At 46.9% G+C, this 22,825-nt stretch overlaps 1 protein-coding gene across 5 annotated transcripts in view; it reads left to right on the plus strand.

The window, feature by feature from the left end:
- Positions 1-22,825, plus strand: part of RIPOR2 (RHO family interacting cell polarization regulator 2) — a 74,985-nt gene that overhangs the window by 8,029 nt on the left and 44,131 nt on the right. Inside the window, exon 1 of one of the 5 annotated variants that reach the window (XM_065052984.1) lies at positions 11,506-11,893. The exons of the other annotated variants lie outside the window; for them this stretch is intronic. The gene's annotated coding sequence lies outside the window, so the exon portion shown is untranslated. Of the gene's footprint in view, positions 1-11,505; positions 11,894-22,825 lie in introns of those variants that run through there. 5 annotated transcript variants of the gene reach the window in all.

Raw genomic sequence — 22,825 nt, forward strand, 5'->3', positions numbered from 1 at the left:
CTTGAAGAGCCTGGCTCTTTCCCTGCGGTGGCAGTCCCTTGCTGTTAGCCTGGCAGCAGTGGGCACAAGCGTGGCTGGTGTCCATAGGGTAGCGGGTATGTGCACCGGGGTGGCTGGTCCCCAGGAAGGGTGATGGGAAGCAGAACCACTGCAGGAGCCATGTACGGTCACCTTTGTGACAGCAGGTCCCAGCATGGAAGCCCTGGGGCAACCTCTTACCATTAAAGTGATACTTTACTCATACTTTGCTTCCAAACAGGATGCAGTAGCTAAGGTGCTGCCCACACAGGCCTGAGTCTAGGTTCCCCCAGTGCACAGTGGTGCTTTTAGTTATGTCGCACTGGGAAAACAGCCTGCGCTTGGTGCTGCCCTGTGGCACCACAGTGGGGGAGATCAGTGCCCAAGTTGCTCCTGCAGCATCACTCACCAGACCCATGCCAGGACAATGCCTGGCCTTTACTGCCCACATCACATCATTGAATAGTTATGTTAGTTATAGATATTAGATTGTTAGATACAGATATTAGATTGGGTATTAGGAAAACTTTTTTCACAGAAAGGATTGTCAGGAATTGGAACAGGCTGCCCAGGGAAGTGGTGGAGTCACCATCCCTGGAGGTATTTAAAAGATGCGTAGATGAGGTTCTTAGGGACATGCTTTAGTGCTAGAGTTAGGTTAATGGTTGGACTCAATGATATTTAGGGTCTCTTCCAACAAAAATGATTCTGTGTTTCTACCATTCTATGGATGATTCTGATTATAAGTGATGGTGATCCATCCCAGAGAGAAGAAAAGACACTGAAAATACTCCAGCCCCACAAATACTCAAGCCCATAATCCCAGGTGAAATATCTGCCCTGGGAAGCAAAACCTTAAACTGCCTCAAAAAGTCAGACAGAACTGTCTGAGGTGTGTGTGGCATTTTGCACAAAGGCTTGCAACACCTCCCCTTTCATCATGCCAAGCTCCTCTGAGGGCCAGCTCTGCCTTCCTGCCTGCCCCACTCCAGGCCTGAGGGGAAGTCACCTGCAGTGAGGAGCTTTTGTGCAAGTGATCCTCTCTTCATGCTGTGCAATACCAGAGAGAGAAGCTCCTTGGGCTCCCCTGAGGAGTGCCCCTACATTTCGGGAACCAAGCGGCAATCTGGGAGCTTCCCCAGAGGGGTGTCAGAGCCACCTGTGGCAGAAGAGAGAGGGACAGCCTCTGTGAGGGGGTCAATGGGATGGCCAAAAGCTCTGTGAATATATTGTCATTACCACAGACATTAAGTTTTGAGGACTCCCACAGAACCTTCTTGGAGATGAGCTTATAAAATCTCATGTCTTTCCCCTATGGCTTTCCAAAGTTTGTGATTAAGATGCCAATGGCTAACGATGCTGGCTGACATTCAGGCTCCACAGCACAAATGGAGCTTCATTCACATCCTTCTCACTTTATGGTAGCTCAGGATGGTGGAAAAGCTCTGCTATGAACACAGATGTCATCTACTAGCCACCATGTTCAATTTTAGCAGGGTGGTTGTGACTGTGGAGAAGTGCAGTCTGCCAAGCAACAGCTCCCTGTAAGTCTCAGAGTCCTGCTCACTGGGTTTTCTCACTCGAGAAGGAAAAAACAAAAGATAAGATAGCGCCCAGGTGATGTCACAGAGATAACAGAAGTAGCACTGACAAAATGGGACCTTTTTCTGTCTGAAACATCACCAGCCGAGCAGAGGTCACTGCATTTTCTTAATGGAGGTGACGTAAAGAGCAGAGAGAGCACAGCCTGCTTCCTCTAGGGATTCCTTGAGTTAGGGGGTGGCATCTGGAGAATCTGTCTCATTTGCAAATTGGATGGTTTGGGGAGTTTGGGTTACATCAGGACTGATAGATCAGGTCATAACATGCAGCCTTCACACTGAACTAACAGATTTCCTTAAGTGTCTTGAAGAAAGGAGAGATTTTATAGATGCACTTAGATAGATTTGAAACTAGGTAGCATCTCTGAGATTCTCATACTAACACATGCAAGGAGTGCCACACTAGCAACATTAGCATACATTTTACAAGTAAAGCCCTTTTTGTTTTTTTTATTGAGAGGGACAGGAATGTTGAAAAGGGCCCATATAAAAAAAAATGTTCTCAAAGCAAAATGAAGCCCCCCAGTACTGCTGAGCTCAGCCCTGAACTTGGATGGCTATTTTTTTTTAATTTTCCCATGGAAAAACAGGCAGCTCGGGAGGTCCTGATCTGCTCTGCCTCTCCTGTCTCTCTGGGGAGCTTCCTGCCCTTTCTATTCCTGATGCCTGTTGTGAGCCAAGGAAGAGTTAGCTTAATCAGCAACACAAGCCACTGATTAGTGCCAAGCTGTTGTCACTAATCACTTCAAAAATCACTGCACTGAAAATAGTACCCAGGGTCAGACATTCAAAAACTGGCGTGGTTTAACTGGTGTCATTTAACCTCAGCCACAAAGCCAGACCACACCCCTAAAGAAACACAATTTCTTGGCTTTACATTACATATCATTGGTGATTTTTTAATTCAAATCCACTCACAGCCCCAGTGACGTTGCACAAAAAGCTGCTCTTCACCTTTCCTAGAGAAAATGACTTCTGAGAGGGGTTAAACGTCTCCAGGTGAAGGCAAGCTGGACCAACAAACAACCCCCAAAAGATGCAGAGGGGTATCGGCCTGAGGGTTTGGTGGTGAAGTTCTCTGTGCTGTGGACCCCTCCTCTCCTTTGGAATCTCAGCCCAAATATTTGGCAAATGCACTTGGGGCTCATTACGTTACAGAGGCAGCATGTTCATTGCGCTCCCCCGAATGGCATTTTGTGTGTGCTGCACTTGTTTTGTATTTGCTATATTTAAGCCACAGAAATATGTGCTGATGAGGAAAAGAGGGCTGTGGTGGTATCTTGGAGGCAGGAAGGGAAAGGAAATAATTTCTCAAAGCTGTGGTGCTCTGTGCAGAGCTGTGGCTGAAAAGAAGGAAAGAAGAGCACAGTCAACTCAGGTCACTGGCCACACTGGTGACCCAGCTGGGTCACCCATGCTACTGTCCATCTGGAAATTATTTCGGGGAAACTCTGGTTTTATGCTAGTGTAACTGAGGACAGAAATTGCTCGGAGCCTTTGCCCCAGACGACTCTTCCCAGGTTTCTGTTATGAAACTGCCATGTTAAGAACATGCAGGAATACATGTGTGCAGCACACTGTATGAACCCTGCAGGGTTCATACATGGCACTTGATTTTGAAATCTGTCTGGCTTTATTTGCTCCTTTCCTTCCACCCCAGCCTTTGCCTTCTTCTCCTGCCCAACCATCGTTTTCCCCAGACCATGCTCTTCATCCTTGCAGCTCTTGCCCTTCTTGCCATGACCTATGGGACACTGAGTGGAAAGAAAGTAGAGGTTGTCTCTACGCTGCTGCTGAAGGGCACAAAAAGGCAGGCCAAAGCTCCCAACCTGCTCTTTCAATCATGGACCTAGGATACCTTCAGTGGCCATTAATATGTCCCACAGTATTTTGCCTCATATAATAACTATTCTTCATGATCCTTGGTCCTTCCAGGCCAATTGCCTTCTTCATAGCATGGGATGGACAAGGATAGGGCTGGCCCAGCCATGCCTGAGACTGCTAACCAGAGTTTGCATGTACAAAGAAAGGCTTTCTCCTTCTCTGTGCTTCAGAGCTTGCCCAAAATTTGCCTCTCAACTGCAGGTGAGGCTGCAAAGGGAGTCTGGAGGTTGACATGGGCTGGGTCCACATTTTAACTGCAGTTCTGATGTAACCAGCAAGTTTCAGTGGTGGGTGTTACTGTTCGATAACAAGGGTAGAGATGATATCAGTCCCTGAGACCCCGAACACAGTGGGGAGCTCAGCTCGCTGTCGTGATGGAAGATGAGGTTTATGGCAGGGGCCCCAGGGTCTGGGCACTCGAGAGCTAAGCAACGGAAAAGAGACAGATTGACTTTCTCTCTACAAAGACAAATGCTTTCCTGGATATGGTCTAACAGGGTCTTCTTGATGTTATAGTTGTTGGTTGTACTGGGAAAGGCAGCCCTGAGCAGGTATCTCACATGTTACAGACCATTGGGAAGCACTGCGTCTCCCTCTCCACGCTCCTTCAGACACAGTGGGAGAGAGGGTTTCAGGGCTGTCCATCAGCAGAACTTCAAGCCAGGCCATCACCAATGGCATGGAAGAGGTTGTCTGGCAGCCACAGTCCCAAAAAGCAGACTGACAGCACCATACCTGTCGTTTCAGATATCTGATCACTACCATAGCTTTGATCACCGCATTGCGTAGCTGTCTTCCAGCTGCCCAGAAAAGCAAAAATAAATTTCCAGCAGTTTTTCATGCACCTTAATTAGAAAACAAGGAAAGTTTTTCAAAAACAAGAGAGGGGAAACAAATAAAGCTAGAGCTGCAGTACTAGACATGCCATTCACACGCTTGGTGTGCACTTAAGAGCAGCTCAGCCGGCCCTGGTTGCTAAGCACTCTGAGACACTGGAATGTGCTTTTCCCTCCAGCTCTCCATGAACTCCTCCCCATTGCCACCCAAAACCTGTCCAGAAGAGACATCAGGGCTGATTTTGATGGGGAACAGTCCAGGGAAAAAAACAAAACAAAACAAAAAAGCAATCAGTGGCTCCTTCCTGTTCCCCATGTTACACACATGAGGGCGGGTACAGTGTTTGTTTGTGTGTACGTGTCCCAAAGTTAACTTGCTATCTTCAGATGGCGACACAGGCACTGGCTGTCACTGGGAAGTGTTCTTGCTCTGAAGGCAGCTATCTCAGACCACCTTAAATGCATTACAGAGGGACAAAGAAGAAACAAATGAAGGATTACCTATGGAAAGTACTAGCTGTTGCAGTGCATTGAAAGCTAAAGGCACCTCCTCTTTCTGTCCTTAGACCTCTCCCTCTGCACATGTAACTGTTCCTTGGTATACCAAGTGGGGCCTGACCATCATGCCACAGGACACAACCACTGCATTATGCTTCAGTCATTCCCAAAGATCCAGTGGTGCTGAGCATCTGACCAGAAGTCCCAGAAGACTGAATTTGTTCCTAAGTCACTGCAGATGATCAGTTCAGATAACTTTTTCCTGAGAGCTGCAGGTGGAAAGCTTTGCAAAAGTGACATTAAGAGAAATGAGGAACTTGAGGGTGGAACAGCAACACTGTAATGGGAAGTAAAAGCGGGGAAATGGTTGCACAGTGGTTAGAGGATGTCAGCAGTGAAAAACAAGTGGGTATCAAAAGCTTTTAGGAGAGAATCACAGAATCACAGAATCACAGAATCGACTGGGTTGGAAGAGACCTCAGAGATCATCGAGTCCAACCCTTGGTCCAACTCTAGTCCGTTTACTAGATCATGGCACTAAGTGCCATGTCCAATCTCAGTTTAAAAACCTCCAGGGACGGCGAGTCCACTACCTCCCTGGGCAGGCCATTCCAATGCCTGATCACTCTCTCTGTAAAGAATTTCTTTCTAATATCCAGCCTAAATTTCCCCTGGTAGAGTTTAAGCCCATGCCCCCTTGTCCTATTGCTAACTGCCTGGGAGAAGAGACCAATCCCCACCTGGCTATAACTTCCCTTCAGGTAGTTATAGAGAGTGATGAGGTCACATCTAAGCCTCCTCTTCTCTAGACTAAACAACCCCAGCTCCCTCAGCCTCTCCCCATAGGTCTTATGTTCAAGTCCCTTCACCAGACGTGTTGCCCTTCTCTGGACCCGCTCCAGCACTTCAATGTCTTTCCTGAACTGAGGGGCCCAGAACTGAACACAATACTCCAGGTGTGGCCTCACCAATGCAGAGTACAGGGGAAGGATCACTTCCCTTGTCCTGCTGACCACGCTGTTTTTGATACAGGACAGGATACCGTTGGCCTTCTTGGCCACCTGGGCACATTGTTGGCTCATGTTGAGCTTCCTGTCAATTAGCACCCCCAGGTCCCTTTCTGTCTGACTGCTCTCCAGCCACTCTGCGCCCAGCCTGTAGCGCTGCAGGGGGTTGTTGTGACCAAAGTGCAGCACCCGGCATTTGGCCTTATTGAACTTCATCCCATTGGAATCAGCCCATTTTTCCAGTCTATCCAGATCCCTCTGCAGAGCCCTCCTGCCTTCCAGCAGGTCGACACTCCCTCCCAACTTGGTGTCATCAGCAAATTTGCTGATGATGGTCTCAATCCCCTCATCTAAATCATCAATAAAGATGTTAAACAGGACTGGACCCAACACTGACCCCTGGGGAACACCACTAGTGACTGGCCGCCAGCTGGATGCAGCCCCATTCACCAGCACTCTCTGGGCCCGGCCCTCCAGCCAGTTTTTAACCCAGCGTAGAGTACACTTGTCCAAGCCATGGGCTACCAGCTTTTGCAAGAGTATATTATGGGAGACAGTGTCAAAGGCCTTGCTGAAGTCCAGATAGACCACATCCACAGCTTTCCCCTCATCCACCAGGTGAGTCACCTGATCATAAAAGGAGATCAGGTTGGTCAGACAGGACCTGCCCCTCCTAAACCCATGCTGGCTGGGTCTGATCGCTTGTCCATCCTGAAGGTGCTGTGTGATTCCATTCAGGATGATCTGCTCCATAACCCTGCCAGGCACCGAGGTCAGGCTGACAGGCCTGTAGTTGCCAGGGTCAGCTCTGCAGCCCTTTTTGTGGACTGGGGTAACGTTGGCCAATTTCCAATCATATGGGACCTCCCCAGTGAGCCAGGACTGTTGGAAGATGATGGAGAGCGGCTTGGCAAGTTCTTCTGCTAGCTCCCTCATCACCCTAGGTTGGATCCCATCTGGTCCCATAGACTTGTGAGGATCCAGATGGCTCAGTAAATCACCAACTATGTCCTCCTGGAATACAAGGGGCCTATTTGGCTTCCTATCTCTGCCAACCACCTCCAGAGATGAGTTGTCCTGAGGGCCACCTGTCTTACTGGTAAAAACTGAGGCAAAGTAGGTATTAAGTACCTCAGCTTTCTCCTCATCTTTGTTAACTATATTTCCTTCAGAGTCCAACAGAGAATGGAGGTTTTCCTTGCCCCTCCTTTTGTTATTAACATATTTGAAGAAGGACTTTTTATTATCCCTGACAGAATTGGCCAAGTTAACTTCAAATTGCACTTTTGTTTCCCTGATCTTTTTTCTGCATGATCTAGCTATTTCCGTAAATTCTTCATAAGTAGCCAGCCCTTTTTTCCACAGTCGGTAAAGTCTCTTTTTATTTCTGATTTCATTCAAAATCTCCCTGTTTAGCCAAGCCGGTTGTCTTCCCCGCCGGCTAGCCTTTCGGCACACTGGTATAGCCTGTTCCTGTGCACTCAGAACCACCTGCTTGAAGAATGTCCAACCCTCCTGGGCCCCCTTGTTTTTAAGCATTGTTTCCCAGGGTATGCTCTGAACTAGACTTCTGAATAGGCAAAAATCTGCCCTCCGGAAGTCCAGCGTAGAGGTTTTGTTAATGGTTCTCCCTGCATCTCTGAGTATTGAAAATTCTATTATTTCATGGTCACTATGCCCCAGGCGGCCTCCAACCACTACATCTCCCACCAGCCCTTCTCTGTTTGTAAACAGTAGGTCTAGCGGGGTCTTGCCCCTGGTGGGCTCATTTACCAGCTGATGAAGGAAATTGTCCTCTATACACTCTAGGAACTTCCTAGACTGCCTCTTCTGTGCAGTATTGAGCTCCCAGCAGATATCCGGCAGGTTAAAGTCACCCACAAGAACAAGGGCCGTCGATTTTGAGACATCTGCCAGCTGCTTGTAGAATAATTCATCTCCTTCATCGTCCTGGTTGGGTGGTCTGTAACAGACACCCACGAGGATGTCAGCCTTGTTGGACTTCCCCCTGATTCTGGTCCACAGGCACTCAACCTTGTCACTGCTGACCTCAAGTTTAACAGAGTCGAGTGACTCTCTAACATATAAAGCCACCCCTCCACCTCTCCTACCCTGCCTATCTTTTCTGAATAGCTTGTAGCCACACATAGCAGCACTCCAGTCATATGAGTCATCCCACCATGTTTCTGTGATGGCAACTATGTCATAGCTTTCCTGCTGCACGATGGCTTCCAGCTCCTCTTGTTTGTTGCCCATACTGCGTGCATTAGTGTACATGCACTTCAAGTGGGCTGCTGATTTCCCTCTTAATTTGGGCTTTCCATCCATAGGCTGATTTTTGGAGAGCCCAGTTTCAATCCCTTCCCCCTTCAAACCTAGTTTAAAGCCCTCCTGATCAGCCCTGCCAACTTATGGGCTATAGTCCTCTTGCTCTCCCTAGAAGGATGAAGCCCAAGCCATGAGCAAGACATGTTACAGGATGACCGTAAGTGCAAGATACAAGATACAAGATACATCCAAGATATATCCATGCAAATTGTCCTCTGCATTGTCTGCTTAACACTACCACTCAGCTGTCTACCACCAACAACCCTCACCTTCAGGTCTCTGGAGAGAGCCAGGACTGGGCTAAGTCTTTGTATCTGCATAACAGACATACATCCCCTCAGCAGGGAACTTGAAGCAATATCGCACATTTTCACAGGGGTCCTCACAGAGTCTTCCCTCAAAGTAGCTAATGGGGGAAAGAGGGTTCATCTCAGACCTCTGTCCAGGCTACCAGGTCCCACTCCTCCTTTCGCGGTTTCTGTAGATGACGTGTCTGCCGTGGACCTGAAAACCTGGGGTCCCTCCTGCTCTGCTGATTCAGAGGATTCAGCAGGCTGGAGTCCATGGGGTGCTGGGAAAACTGAAGTACTTCTCATTTTATCCACCCCCCACAGCGATCTGTAACTGATGCATATCAGCCAGAAAATCCTGCTCAGCCCTTGCAAGAAGCCTTCCGGGTGCCTGGGAGGAGCAGAGCACTTAGGTATTCTCAGACTATAATCTCTTCTCTGATAATCCTGATTTACTCTTTGGCCTGGGAGCAAAGGCTAAAAGAAAGCAAAGTGTTCCAGCAAAGCCCAGCAGGTAATTTAGGAACCCCACTTAGTGGGGTTACCATTGCTGGGAATTAGTGTTTGTGAAGGTGCGCTGGAGCTGCCAGGGAGATGGAAGTGCATCATAATTGGCAATTACTGGTTTGGAGAGGTCACTGTTTTCTGGAGACAAAGCTAGAATCAGCTGTTGTCACTTGGAAATTTCACTGGGGACATTCATGCTGACCTATTTTTAACATAACAGCAGATTACACTGCAATACAGTGAATAATTTATAGGAGTAGTAGCATGATCACAGCCACAATACAACAGCAGCTTCAGTTCCTGCCTAATTATGGAGGGAGGCAAAGCTCTCTGGCATTTTCCACTGAATTAGCAAAACAAGACACACGTGGACTGACCCAAGCCTTTCAAAAGCATGTGTGTCAGGATGAATACATGTTAGGAAGGATGAACTGGGGCAAAGATTTTATCTAGAGCATCCATAAACCTACTCAGTCTCCTGGGAGTTTCAGCAAGCTACAGCACTGAGAACAGGGAAGTGGGAATGTGTGTAGGGTTGGGGGTGACAGAGAGGAGGAAATTAGCTTTCTGCATTTGCTATGCAAAACTATATTGAGAAACCAAGAAAAACAGCTCATACATCCCTAGTACACACATTTGCATAGAATAGAGAATATTTCCTTGAAAGAGGAGGTTGCAAATGAATGAGGTATTTACATCTGCAACCTTAAGTTCAGAAAATCTTCTGCAAAGGGCCAGAGGGAATTTGTAACACAGGTCACACAGAGAGTAGTTGCCAAGAACTACTGTGGGAGGCTCAAGGTTGAAGTAAGATGCTGCAATTAGTATACAGCACTGAAAACCTTTAACAAATTAGCCAGGCTTCTACAGTGAGTGCTGCCACCCCCTAAAAGGCTGAAATGGACTCAAAAGCATATTAAGTATGCCTGATGAGACATTTATAGCTTCCAGCATAGCCACAAATATTCCTTCTCCTCTTCCCCTGGCATTCCACAGCCCGAAGCACACAGCTGCTTTTTCCAGAAAGCGACTTCTCCGCCTTGGCCTGGGAGTTCACGTCCTATGTGAAACACATGAAACAGGGGCATAGTCAATTCAGTCAGAGACATAACAAGGTCATCCTAAAAATTCTGCCTTGGAGCTACAGCAGTAGCACTGTGTTGGCAACAGCCCCTACACTTTTTTCCAGTGGAGAAGTGGGTGCCTCTGGAAATGCCACCACTGTGATTGCCATAGAGCCCATTTAAATTCAGAAACCTTGGAAATGGCCCGCAGGCCCCAGAGGTCTGCATGCCAGTGTGAAGAACATCCACTCCTGCTTTTACTGAATCTGGAGCAATTTTCTCTCATTTCTACTTCTTAAGGCTGCAGGGTGCTGTTTATTTTCAGCATACAATATAAATACCACATGTTCATTATTACTGCTGGAAATTACTTAAGATGATAGGTCTGCTGGAATTGGCAGCTTGGATTTTTTATTCAGTGAGGTTTTTTTCCATATATGATGCTCTGTGAACCCCCAACTCTTATTCTTTGAGGTCATTTCCTAAACTCCTCCATACGGTATCATCCTGCATGTGACGGGTCTGTGTACTCCATGAAAAACAAATGGGGAAAGATAGAGGCATATAGGGAGAGTCAGTGTTGCATCCTCAAGCCATCTTCCAAATTGTGTCCATTTACCAAACCCATAAACATGCTAGGGCTTCTCTCTGACCCCCCAAGAAGCAGAACTTCCAACTGCTTAGAAAACACAAGGGATAGTATGTTGAAGGAGCTTTAAATGTTGGACGAGGGCCAGCAAAGCACATAGAAAATGAGACAGGGGTGATGCCTGAAGTAAAGTCCAGTATGAAAAAAAGCTGCAGAAGAGAAATGAAGAAGTCCTAAAGCCAGAAATAATTATATTCCAAATTCTTACCTCTATAGTGAGATCCATTTATAATAACTAGGACTATATATTTCGGAAGGAAGACCGAATTTGATGACAACACCCCACAATCTCTGGGAAAACACAGCTTTCCTGCCTATCTAGCTCAGGATAGTACAGCAAGGAGTGCTCAAAGGAAGAAATTTAAGCTCCATTCGTTGCAATGTTCTTTCATTTATATTCACGTTTAACTGCTGTCTTCAGCCTTCCCAATATACACATTTAGAGCCTGCTTTCCCACACGCTACTGATGGCAACGGAGACTACAGCGAGCAGCCCGCCGGCCACGGGGAAGGGGAGCGCCGGCAGCCCCGTTCCCTGCCCCTCTCCCCGGGGGACGGATCAGGGGTATTTTGCGGATGTCCCATCCTTTGGTCACCCCCCACCCCCTCGGCACGAGAGGCAACTAGCGCCGAATGAAAAAAAGGAAAAGGCCCCGCCGCCGCTCCCAAAAAAGGTGCAGAACCACCGGCAGCGCCGGCTTCGCCGCACCCGGCAGGGGCGAGGTGGGGGCCGCCTGCGGGGGGATCCGCACCCCTCTGCACGGCGTGCGGGGGGATCAACATCCCACCTCAAAGCCCGGGGGGGTGCTCAGCAGCCCCCTGCACCGCACCCCTCCGCACCGCCCGCGGGGGCGGGCCGCGCAGCGCAGCACCGCCTCCTCCTCCTCCTCCTCCTCCTCCTCCCTCCCTCCCGCATCTCCGCAAGGAAAAGCCGGCAGCGGCCGTGCTCGCTAGCAGAGCGGCGGTGCGCTTCGATCGGAGACGGACTGCCCTCCGCGCCCCCCTTCCTTTTTTTTTTTTTTTTTTATTTCTAAATTTTAAGTTACTCTTTTTAATTATTGTTTGCCGCTATTAGGTTTGCAGCTGCGGACGCTGCTGCCGGGCATGGGGCGCCGCGGTGCCCGAGGAGCGCTGGGCGGCGGCGGGCGAGCAGCGTCCCGGGGCGGGCTGTGAGCCGCGGCGGGCTCGGGCAGCCTCGCCGGCAGCAACAGGTACCCGGCCGGGCTCGGGGAGGGAGCAGAAACCCGCGTGGGATGGAAGGGGGCCTGCCTGCTCCCGAGGCGGGACGTGGCCGAGCTGAGCCTGAGGGCTGCGGGGCTGAGGAGCCGCTGTCACGGGAGCGGCCCCCGTCCTCTCTCTCCTGCGGGGGTTTAGGAAGCGACAGGTTTTTGAGGAGGGAAGCCGGGCTTCTGTGCGGCTTCTAGTGTGTGGTTTTAGGCTGTGAATGTGAAGAAAGTCTTGGCTGTGGCTGTTCGCTGAGGGGTATCAAAAGCTGTTGTAGGGATCTGATTTAATGTTTTCTTATAGCGCATGGAAGTGCCTAGCCTGGTTTCCATATATAAACAAAAAAATCTCAGCGTTCCCTTAGGTCTTGACTTTCTATTTCCAGTGAGCTTTTATGGTATTACTGGTGTGAGGAAAGCTTAGACCCTCTTAAGTTCTCCTTTCTGTCTCTGGCTCATTCCCAGGAACTGATGCAAATGTATTCCACACTGGCATTGCACTTCAGTTTACCTTTGAATGCCCCGGTTACAAAAGGTCATCCTAATCCTATGACTGATCTTTCTACTGCTGTGTTAACTGACCATTTTGTTGTTTCTCATTCAAAGTTTCAAAAAGCTTTCTGGAAACCGTGTGTGTGCGTTTGTTTGTGTGTGGCCGTTCTGGCTTTGCACCCTTTCATACATCTCCCTGATGTATGTATTGAATGTATTTTCAGCATAATTTCTGCATTCATTAATCTGGCCATGCTTTCAGCCACACTCATCTTGATTACCGTGTTTGAGCTGCTGTCACACAGCTGGAGCCAGGGGCAGGGAACACACTCCCAAACAGAAACATTATCTTCATCTTCTCCAGTGGCTAATTAGCTTTCACAAGCGTCTCTCTCCTTCTGAATAAACAAAAATGGGAGCATACCCAAACAGGGGGCTTAAGGAAGGAGGTAAGAGGAGGGTGTCTTTCCTGGAAGGTTTCTGTGCTCGCTGCCCAGCCACCTCTGAGATCTTCACACAGCAGGAAGAGATATAATGTGTTCTAGTTTATTGTGGCCAGACTTGAGGAAGGTATCCACTGGGACAAATTAGGAGCCCTGGTTTATAACCATAATGGGCAAATGTGACAGATTGCTCCACACTTAAGTACGTGTGGTTGGTATATATTACACAGTGGGAGTCTAAAGGCAGCAAAATCTATCTTTTCTTCTGTAAATTCAGGATTTTCTCAGCCAGTAAATAAATCACTAGAACACTAACTAAAGATGGTGTCCCTGCTTCTGAAAGTGCAGATAAGCACTTGTGTGATGTGGACTTTTAAAATCCCAGCATCTGTAACCGGGTGCTGGTTTAGTTTTTGACATCCAAGTACCACTTCTTTGACAAGGTGTGGGCTTCGGGGGTTTTGTTTGTTTGTTTGTTTTACTTTTTAACATGCAACAGGTTTAGTTTATTTCCAGGATCCTGTCTAAGGAACAGAGTAATTGGCTTTTCCACATCTCCCTTCCTCTCTAGAATGACAGTACAGTTATAACTTAAAGGTTTTTCTGTAGCGGAATTAAGATTTCTTAAACACTTGGGAATGTGTAAGGGTGGGACAGGGTGGTTTGTGAAGGAGCATTCCTAAGTGAGAAGGTTGCTTTACCTTCTTGTGGTGTCAAGGCACATGACCATTCTATTCACCTGTACCACAGAACAAACACTCAGGGTAAGAGTGGTACAAAGCACGGCCTCGAAACTCAGGGCAGCATGGTCACATGCTGTGCAGGGTTACGTTTTGCTCTTTTATGTTTTGAAAACCTAAGCAAGCAGAAAGGTAACTTCCAGACAAAACACGCTGCTGGGAAAGGTCCTGTTCTGGGGGAAGCCACCTCACTTCCCTGCTGGAAAGAAGTGGGAATGAGAACTAAAGGCAGTGTTGGCTTTTTCCAAAAAAGGGATGGCTGGTCTGATTATTTTTTTCTTTTTTTTTTTTTTTCTTTTCCCCCCCTCATGCTATACATGTGGCAGTGGCATGGACAACCCACTTACTGGGGTAGTTTTCATCAGTCAATTTAAGCTGCAAGCAGCAGGGAGATGGGTGGCTTGTGTCTGTGGCCATTCAGCCAGCACAGAGCATCAGCTGGAAGCAGACAGGGAAGGAACAGAGGAAAGCAATGCCTGAACCATGCTCCTGGCACGGGCTCATTAGAGAGGACCAGTATCAGACAGGAGCTTGTTGCATCACTTCCAAGCTATGCGGTTCCTGGATGAGTCCATTAACAAAATGGGAAGAAAACTGGTTGTTCTGCCACTTAGCAGGAGCTTGGAGGTCACTGTTCTGTTCACTCAGCTTTCAATGCTCACTGCTCGTTTGTCAAGTGTGTTGTTAAAGAGGTTTCTCAGCAAGAGATTTTCAAAATTAATCAGCAAGAGCATGCACTGACCTTTCCCCCCACCCCCTGTCAGTTTTGCACAAATTGTGTCACTGACTCCAAGATGTGCTTACCCTTCTAGAAGGCAGAGAGAAGGAATTTGGCCCACTGTGAACTGAAAATCAGAGTCTTTTGACACCAGAAGTAATTTTGCTTATGGGGACTTCACAAACTGTGGTGGCTCCACTTTGGATTTGCAACAGAGTAAACTAGAAGTTAATTTCCTCCCTGTAGCTGACTTGCCAACATCTTTGTTTCTCTCACTGTCCTTCAGACAACTGAGTTTTGCCAGGGCAAGGCAGGAAAGCAGCCTGTGTGCAGAAGAGCTGGGCAGACAGAGGGTGAACAATGGGATGGGCTTTGCCAACTCCCTGTGAGAGGGCTGGCAGGAGAGTGGCAGTGGGAGCCAGCCCTGGATGCAATAAACCAAATCATATTATATATTCCTGCCTAATGTCAGGAGTGGCTTAGCTAAGGCTGGGCAGCCAGCTCGCTGTGAGTCCCACGACTGTCCTTCCCTGCTCACCCAAAAGCGAAGCAGAAACTGCATAATTTTTCTGACCACAGCTGCTCAGCAGCTTTATTTCTGCTCCTCTGTGCAAATGGTTCTCTTGCCCTTGCTTACCTGAGCCTGGCTGGCTCATTCCTGCTCCTGTCCCACAAATCTGGTGCTCTTGCTATTGCTCCAGGCAGGTATTTCAAGGGGAAAGAAGGCATAAGGCAGTGTTTAATCCTCCCCTGGAGCTGGTTTTACCTCCATTTGACAACCTGGAGTAAGCTGCCATGCCAAAACCTGGTAGAGCATCCTCCTGCAGGTAAGTACTGGTTGTTTGCTCCTCAGAGCACCCTGTGCTCTTGTTTCACTGCAAGTGGGCAGCAGTTTTATCATAGAATCATAGACTCGTGGAATAGTTTGGGTTGGAAGAGACCTTCAAAGTTCATCAAGTCCACCCCCCTGCAATGAGCCGGGACATCTTCAACTAGATCAGGTTGCTCAGAGCCCTGTTCGCCCTAACTTTGAACGCTTCCAGGAACAGGGCATCTACCACCTCTCTGGGCAACCTGTGCCAGTGTTTCACCACCCTCATAGTAAACAAAAAATTCTTCCTCATATCTAGTCTGAATCTTCCCTCTTTTATTTTAAAACCATTACTCCTTCTCCTATCACGACAGGCCTGCATCCAGGGGACTTAGATTCAGCCCCTTGAGTTTTGGCTCTCCTACTCTAACTCTGAAGTATCTTTGGGGCTGGGTCTAGTGCTGTTGTGAAGAAAGAGGATCACCCTCTCTGACCAGGCCCAGGTTAATTAGGAAGTGCCAGCGAGGCTCCAGGGACTGGCTGTATCCAGCTGTGATGAGAAAGCAGGTCCCAGTACATGGTGCCCTGCTCCCTGGAAGGTGTGGAGTTAAGGGCAGGTTCCTTGGTGCTCTTGAATTACCTTTTGGCAGCCACAAGCACAGACCTTGCTTTGGTCTTTGTATCCAAGCTCTGCACCCAGTGGTCTCAATAAAAGGCAAGTCTTCTAAGCATGACGCAAGAACTGTTTTTGTGGTTTTTTCTAAAGTTGTCTTTTTCTGCTGCATTTTTATGTTACAAGGGTATCCTGTAATTTTCAGCCCCCAACCAGGACAAAGAAATGGGGGATTAGCACAGAAGTATGTGAGCATCTTTCTTCTTTTCAATAGGAGGAACAAATTGAAGCTGACAGTTCCCTGGAACCAGTGCAACACATGAAGTCGTCACAATAATACATTTTATCTTCCAGCCCTTTTAAAGCATCAGAAGCTCTCCGGTCTCTGATGCCTCCAGTAAGCTGACCTTGGCTGGCAGAGCCAGCCACCTCATTACTGCTGTCCCACTGCTCACAGCCTGCCACCTCTCACAGCCCTCAAACAGCCCGATTAGCTGCAGCAGCTAGAGCTTCCCAGGTCAGGAAGCCTGCTGGTAACCCTTCAGTGATACCAGATCTGTTTCAAGTAATCCCTTCTGTGAGAAATCACTAAAAACAAATTTCAAAAACAACATTTAGCTGCAACACCCAAAGATCTGTCAGGCTTGATTTTTGTCCTGAAAGTATCAGCAACAGCAAAACTTCAAACCACGCATCAACTGCAAAAAGCAATTGCAGTAGAGAAAATCTATCTAATCATCACTGAGGTTCTGGTTCTTGCTTTTGCCTTCACCTCTGCAAAAGACCAGGCTAGACCAACCCTATATATTACTGTTTAAACCTTTCTATTCGAGCTGACCAAAAGAAGGAACTCATCTACAGTGAAATCTGTTAGCGATAGACAGGCAAATAAGCACCTGCAAGTAACTGCAGGAGGTTTGTGTTTTGACAGACAGGGCAAGGTTGAGCACCGCAGCTTCCTTTCTCTTTCCCCAAATTGTTGTCTCACTGTCTGAGCAGCCAAAAACAACTTTGTCCCTCAGTGAGGTGTCTTTCTTCTTTGTCAAATTTATCTTACTTCTGCTAGAAGACTGAGGCAAAACAGAGGAAAAAATATGATTTGTAGTGAATACATCCTTTAAGATGCCTTGTAACTCTTGGGGAGAGGAGCTGATGCCTGGGGCTACGGTGGTGGCACTGGTCCGTGGCACTGCCCCAGGCAGACAGGTACGATGGTTGGTGTAGCTCAGTGTTCAAAGTCTGACGGGCATTTTCGTATCATATGACACAAGAGAAAGGTCCTTTTCCTCAATTAAGCAACTTGACATCCTCTGTTGGTATTTAATTTATGGATGTTTGGTTCTAAAACTCTAGTTGTGGTACAAAAGTAGGGGCGAATGTAACGGCTTCGTGCAGTAAAGTCTGTGCAAGTAGTTTTTGGGTATGGAGACACCTTTTTCCCTGCTCAGCACTTGTGGTAGCAACAGCAATCCCTGTGCACTCTCCCAACCATACAGGCACGTCTGTGGGTGATGATGCTGTTGAAAAAATGCCACTGCTCAATTAAGTGTATAATGTGTCAAGTCCTGCATGACTGACTGCCTTTTCCTTGTCTCGTTTGGTACATCTGCAAAATACCATTTTGTTAGTTCGAAGAAGGACTTGGGTTTTCCCAGAGGGATGATTGTGGGATAGGAAGCAATGGGCTGTGAGGTGCTCTTTGAACCATGAGGCATTTTCCTGAATTCAGTGTAACACTCACAGGCCACATCTACTTGGATATACACAAAATCTTATTAATGAGAGTAGACATCTGCTAAAGTAAACAGAGGTGAATGTTTAGTTTATTAGATGTTCAGATTAATAAAACCAAGAGCTGGAAATGCTCACTGAGTCATCTGTGCTACACAAAACCAAACCAAAGACATATTAAAAATGCTAAGACTTCAGCTGAGGCTGGAGAATAATCAGCTTAAAATTCTGTCTACATATACCAAGTTTTTGCTTTCTTTGAAATTGGAGGGAGATGTTGCTCTCATCTCCCCAGATGCCATGTGGACCACAAATCCTTGTTTCCACGCATGTAGGTGCTGGACTGGACATGCTTGCAATATATTTGATTTCCATGCTGAATACTGAGAGGAGGAACTCCCTGAAGGTTAAACAGCTTTTCATCTGCAGTTGTCCAACAAGGGTTTGCCTTTTCCCCATTCTTTCCTGGCTCTACCCTTAAAAAGAAAATAATCCTCCTGTTTCCCAGTAGAGAAGGCAGCACCAGTGGATCCAGCATAACAACTCCCATGTGAGCATAAAAAAAACTTGTATGCATGCTTTCTCCAGCCAGTGTATTTCTTGTGGGCATCTCATGCTGCCACCAGGTGAGGAAGATAATTGCTTCCCTTAGCAAAAGGTTAAAGTAGTTTTCCATCATCATATACACATAATCACAGAATGTTACGGATTGGAAGGGACCTCGAAAGATCATCTAGTCCAGTCCCCCCACCGGAGCAGGAACACCTAGATGAAGTTACACAGGAAGGTGTCCAGGTGGGTTTTGAATGTCTCCAGAGAGGGAGACTCCACAACCTCCCTGGGCAGCCTGTTCCAGTGTTCTGTCACTGTGAAGAAGTTTCTTCTCATCTTTAAGTGGAACCTCCTGTGTTCCAGTTTGCACCCATTGCCCCTTGTCCTATCATTGATTGTCACCGAGAAGAGCCTGGCTCCATCCTTGTGACACTCACCCTTTACATATTTGTAAACATTAATGAGGTCACCCCTCAGTCTCCTCTTCTCCAAGCTAAAGAGCCCCAGCTCCCTCAGCCTTTCCTCATAAGGGAGATGCTCCACTCCCTTAATCATCTTTGTTGCCCTGCGCTGGACCCTCTCCAGCAGTTCCCTGTCCTTCTTGAACTGAGGGGCCCAGAACTGGACACAATATTGCAGATGTGGTCTCACCAGGGCAGAGGAGAGGGGAAGGAGAACTTCCCTTGACCTACTAACCACCCCCCTTCTAATACACCCCAGGATGCCATTGGCCTTCCTGGCCACAAGGGCACAGTGCTGGCTCATGGTCATCCTGCTGTCCACCAGGACATCTCATGCATCTCACTGCTCTCTAACAGGTTGTTCCTCAACTTATGCTGGAACCTGAGGTTGTTCCTGCCCAGATGCAATACTCTACACTTGCCCTTGTTATATTTCATTAAATTTTTGCCCGCCCAGCTCTCTAGCCTGTCCAGATCCCACTGGATGGCAGCACAGCCTTCTGGCGTGTCAGCCACTCCTCCCAGTTTGGTGTCATCAGCAAACTTGCTGATAGTACACTCTATTTCCTCATCCAAATAATTGATGAATATATTGAATAATACGAGCCGCAGTACCAACCCTTGAGGCACCCCACTAGATACAGGCCTCCAGCTGGACTCTGCCCCATTGACCACAACTCTCTGGCTTCTTTCCTTCAGCCATTTCATAGTTCACCTCACTACCCGATCGTCCAGACCACATTTCCTCAGTTTAGCTGTGAGGATGCTGTGGAAGACTGTGTCAAATGCTTTACTGAAATGAAGATAGACCACATCCACCTCTCTGCCATCATCTATCCACCTCGTTATGTCCTCATAAAAGGCTATGAGGTTGGTTAAGCATAAAATGGTTCTGTCCTCCTTTTCCTATAGCCAGAATGATGATGTGAATTGGAAAATGCAGAAATCTCAACAGAGAAGGAAAAGAGAAAAGAGTGGAAGGGCAGCAGAGGACAAACTCCGGCATCATTCCTATATGCTGTTCATTAGCCTGCGATGGCCCCAGTGGGTTTTTCCTTTAAATGGCAGGCTGTGGAAACGCAGAGCTGTTCTGAGATGTGTGCAGCCTTAATTTGTGCAATGAAAAGTTACGCAAGATAATTACCTTGTAGTTCAGGAACAATAAACGCTGTCAGATCTGTTTAATCCACGCTCAGTTTATCTGTAATGTCTCTGTGTCTAAAAGACTCAAATGGTAACTAATCCTATAGCACGTCTGGAGTGTATGACATTTTAAATTCAATATTTCTTTTTGTTAATGTTCACTACAGATTAAATTTACCAATTTAACCTGAGTATATCTAGTTACCATATATTTAATGTTTTCATTAGATTTGCATTGGATGTGTCTGTGATGTTAAATGATGGCCATTTGAGATTTTTCTCAGGCACTAATGGCAACAGGCAAAGACCAGCCTGTATCCATTGCATTAAACTGCCCTGTTGTCCAAAAGAGGGAAGCACGAGAAGACTGCTTTGGGAATGTTCCTCGGCCTACGCCGCTTCCCAAACCATGCCCAGTAACTGTGTGGGAGAGTGCTAACCAGTCCAAGCCAAATCTGTGCCAGTGACTGCTCAAGCAGTGTAACCTCTTTTGCCACAAGGAGCAGAAATCCCTCACAGGTTCAAGAGGGAGCAGCTTTTCTATACTGAGAAACTTGATAGCTACTGAAATGAAATGTGGTTTCAGAAAGTGGCGGTGAGGACAGCAGTTCTCCATAAAATTCTATGTATTTTTTCAAGTGGTTTCTGTAAAGGCTTGTGTGTCTATAAAGCTGTCCTGTTTTTTGTGCATGTGGACAATGACTGTTCCATGTAAAACAGCAGTCTGGGGACAGGGAGCTGGGATACCTCAGCCTCCCAGCCATCCACATGTAGCAATAACCTTCTGGGTTTTGCTCAGTTGCCCTGATGCTCGTTAGATCTCTTCTGGAATACCAGTGTCTTTAACACAAGCTTTTCCAACAGGCACTGTTTACCTAGCACAGACTCCCTTTATCCTGCATCGAATCTCTTTCAGCTGCTTTTTGCAGCTTCTCTAAATGATACTGGTTAGAGAAGATGGTGGTAGTTTGGGGGAAGATTAAGCTATTGATGGTATTAGATGTGCACTGTTGTCTCCTATGCTTTAGTGAGTTTTTTAAAATGGAAAATATTTTAGCCAGAAGAATAAGTTTTTGACATCATATAGGTAAGCTCTTCTCTAGTTCAAGATTTCAATTTTGAACTTAAATGAAATTAAGCCAAGAGACAAGAGTTACATCAGAGCACCCAGCCTCTCCTGATTGTGCATGGACAGTGTTCAACCACATGTACTAGAGGAAAGCTTCAGGCACATGCTATAGCCAAATATAAATGAAGTAACGCAGGACTTTTATGGAGATGCTCTTGAAATGGCCACACTTGTGAGGTGTCGCAAAGATTAAATAAATCTGTTGCTGCAATACTCATATCGGGGACAAGAACGACCAGCTTGAAGTATGTTCTGTCCGAAAACATGTAGCATGCATCTTCAACAACATTTTAGTGAGTAATGTGCCAGTAAGACAGCCCTTGAAACAGAACAATCATATAAACATCCAAGGCATTTTAAGTCACTGTAATCCACGTATTTAAAGAGGAGCAGCAAAGCGTTTGTATCTCATTAGCGACTGAAAGGATTTGACAACAATGATGTTTTACTTTCCTTTCAGGGATAAAATGCCCGTCTTGTTTGTTTAATTTAGCTCACTTGTGATTATATTAGAGCTACCTGGAGTGGATACAAATTACAGCTACAGTTTGTCTGTCTTGGCAAAAGCCAAACAACTAGTCTCTAGAGTAGCCCACTAGTTACCTAAAGTGTCCTACATGTGTCTACTTGATGCATTTACTTTCCTGCAGATGCAAAAGGGTAGTAACCTTGTCTTGCTGTCCATGTCCACGCTGCTGGCATCTGAGTTAAATGAATGTTGTAAACAGCAGAAATACTGGTGCAAAGTAATAAAAGAAAGGAGTACTCTTAAGGATGATTTTGTATGAAACACTGCTGGGTCACTGCTTTTCTCTCCTGCCAGTGAGAAGGTTTTTATGTTCATTACTTCCACAGTCTGAGAAAGTGAAGACACTCCACTGCTTACACTTGACATGCAAATTTAGGTCACTGCTCAGAGTCATGGATTGTGCCAAAAGACTCCCACCGGAGCTGCATCTTTTGGCATCAGGTTCGATTTACCCACTTGTTCTCAGTTTTCACTCATAGGCTCATCCAAATGTTACTGTTGGTCTGTAAGGGACAAGGGAGACCACCAGTACCACTCATGGTTTCCCAGGCATCCCTTACTGCTAATGTTTGCAAAAATGCAGAATAGGTTGATCACTTTTTGTGATCTGAGCTGAGAAATTGAAATTCTACCCAAAGCATGTGGTCAACAGGACAGTGTTCAGTGCGAATGCCAAGAGAGGTAGAGAGAGACCAGGCTGCTGCTAGACAGAATAATTCCCACAGCCCGTTTTGCATCCTGCTGGTCTTACTACTTCTCACTGGACCACTCCTTGTAGTTTATCTCCTAGTACAGGGGTAAATAACAGAGCAGCACAAAGCCTTCCACCTTTACTGCTGCATAGTGCTGCCAAAATGACAGTGTGATTCATAACGTGCGCAGGTCATTCACACTGGACCGCTGTTACGGTTTCGATGCACAGTGGGTTTAAGGCACGAGGAGATAATTCTCAGTTGATTTTCAGAAATGCTTTTCCTTTGGATCATTTGCCAGCACTTGAGTGGTGGTGGGGGCTTTGTTTTTAACTAAGTCTTTAGTTGACATGATGAATAATCAATGGTGAGTAGAATTGGAGTTGACTTCTAATCAAAGACAATTCTGCTTACTAGGGTGGGTTTGAAATGAGTGAACGTCAAATCTAATTAGGCAGTCAGATTCTGATCCCTCAGCCACACTCATACGCACTGTTACAGACCACATTTTGCTTATCTCCACTAATGCCAGCTGAATATGATTTCTCTGTGTTCCTAGTGCTGTAAGGAATGGCATTAGGGAGGGCACGAGATGAGGTTTGTGCGCACGCTCACGCCAGCTGCCAGCACAAAACAAATGTTAGAACTGAAAAAAATGAGGTCAGGTACCACGAACCCATCTGTTGTGTGCAAGAGCCATTTATGATCAAATATCTTTTCCTTGGGTTTATTATAGTGAAATAACTTATTTGCATTTCCCTCTCCTTATGTTTTCGGCATGTGCTGAACCCAAGGGCAAGGAGCAGTGCTGCAGGTGTTTCTCTGAGGGGAGGTTAAGCAGAGGAAGGGGCAATTTCAGCCACCAT

This window comes from Columba livia, chromosome 2 (genome assembly GCF_036013475.1).
Source record: "Columba livia isolate bColLiv1 breed racing homer chromosome 2, bColLiv1.pat.W.v2, whole genome shotgun sequence".
Classification (NCBI taxonomy): Eukaryota; Metazoa; Chordata; class Aves; order Columbiformes; family Columbidae; genus Columba; species Columba livia.